Source organism: Egretta garzetta, unplaced genomic scaffold, assembly GCF_000687185.1.
Source record: "Egretta garzetta isolate BGI_Z169 unplaced genomic scaffold, ASM68718v1 scaffold732, whole genome shotgun sequence".
In the NCBI taxonomy this organism is placed as follows: Eukaryota; Metazoa; Chordata; class Aves; order Pelecaniformes; family Ardeidae; genus Egretta; species Egretta garzetta.
Window position 1 is genome coordinate 872,280 of NW_009259029.1, and position 1,723 is coordinate 874,002.

The window sequence follows — 1,723 nt, forward strand, 5'->3', positions numbered from 1 at the left end:
AGCACCCCTCCAGGGTAACCACCCCGTGTTTTGGGGTGCTGGTCTGCTTGCTGAGCGCTTGCAGGCTGCTTCCCAGCCCATGCTGCTGAGGGTCCGACTCCCAGCTCCAGGGCCAGGCTGCAGTGGTACCTTGCCCAAATTGGGGTGCAGGGTGTGTGAGCCCTTGCATGTTCCAAAAGGTGCCCCGTTTTTGCAAAACGGTGCCCTATTTTGCACCCTGCCATGCTGGGGGTCTTGCAGATGCCCTGCTGTCCCTTGCAGCACCCTGTTCCCCAAAGCCCCCTGCTCTGCAGAGATGGGGTGGGTACACGCATCCCTGTCCCATGGCGTCGTCTCGGGATGGTAGAAGTCCCCTGGGCCACGCTGAGCTGCAGGAAGGGTGGAGGTTTGGGGGTGGCGGGGGGAAGCCCCTTCAAGCCCCCTACTTGCGGGATGCACCGAAACACCCTCCTGGACTAACCCAGTGGAGTGCAAAATATGGGTCATCTGGAAAGTAGCTAACAGTTCATAGAAAACTCCACAGAGTACCTCAGAGAGGCAATGCTCGCTATGCACCCCATCTGCCTGCTGTTTTTCTCCCTGCTTCCTGTCCTCCACCCCTCTACCCCCGGTTGAATACTAAATAGAACTTTTGTGGGAAGCAAGAGCCGAGGTAGGTAAGAGGATGTCTTTTCTTCCAGAATACCCTGCTGTTGAAATCGTGGTATCCGAGAGCATAAATGTGGTAGCAGCTCCAGGGTTTCTGATGTATCAAACAGAAGACGATGGATCTATTTTTCCTCTCCATCACACCAGGGAAATGGTGGGAAACTCTGCTTGCTTCCATGGATCTGAGGCAGAGCAAGATCAGATTTGGACCTCTGATTTCAGTTACAGCCTAAATTGCAGGAACAGACACATTCCTGAGCAGCAAAGATCATGTTTTCAATATGGAACAGGAAAATAAAGTAAAACAATAATAATAAAAATAAATAAGACAAAAGAAACTCGTAAAATGTAGATGATGTATCAGAAGAATTAATTTGGAATGGATTTCTTTGCAATTTTTTCCAGTATGTATCAACACTCATTAATGGAAAAAATAATGTCTGGTTTGATTGGAAAGTGTTCCTTGGTAGGAGAAGGAATTTTGGCTTGCCTGGGGCTGACTCCACAACTGGTAGGTAATGTTTATAGTGGAAAGACTTCCCCAGGCAGCCCCTGGGGAGAGCCTGTGCTTGCTTTCAAAAGGAAAGGTTTTCAGGTGCAGCACAGAAGTCGGAAAGCAAGGTAGTTCTGCAAATAGATTTTTAATCCAATTTAAAACCCTGGTGCATTGGATAGGATGGGTGCCTCTGCTGCTCGCACCCCAAAGCCAGGTTTCCAGAAGGGCTCAGTGCTGGTGGCTGGGGCTGCGGGTTGGCAACTGTTCTGCATCTATGCCCTGGAGGTCCCACGGGTCTGGGGGCTGGGATCGTGTCTGCCAGCCCCACAGACCCGAAGGCAGATACCACCCTCAACTGAGTTAGGGCAAGCAATGTTTATACTGGGGAAACCTGAGTAACCATCCCCCGCCTGCCCCATGAGGGAAATAAGCTCGATAGTGGTGCTGATGTGAGAGAAATAAACTCGATAGTGGCACCAATGTGAAACTATGCCTCGGAGGGCAAACCACCCCTTGTAAGGGGTATTTGGTTTGTATTTCCAAGTATGAAGGGAAACCATCCCTGAAGACTAGAGGGGC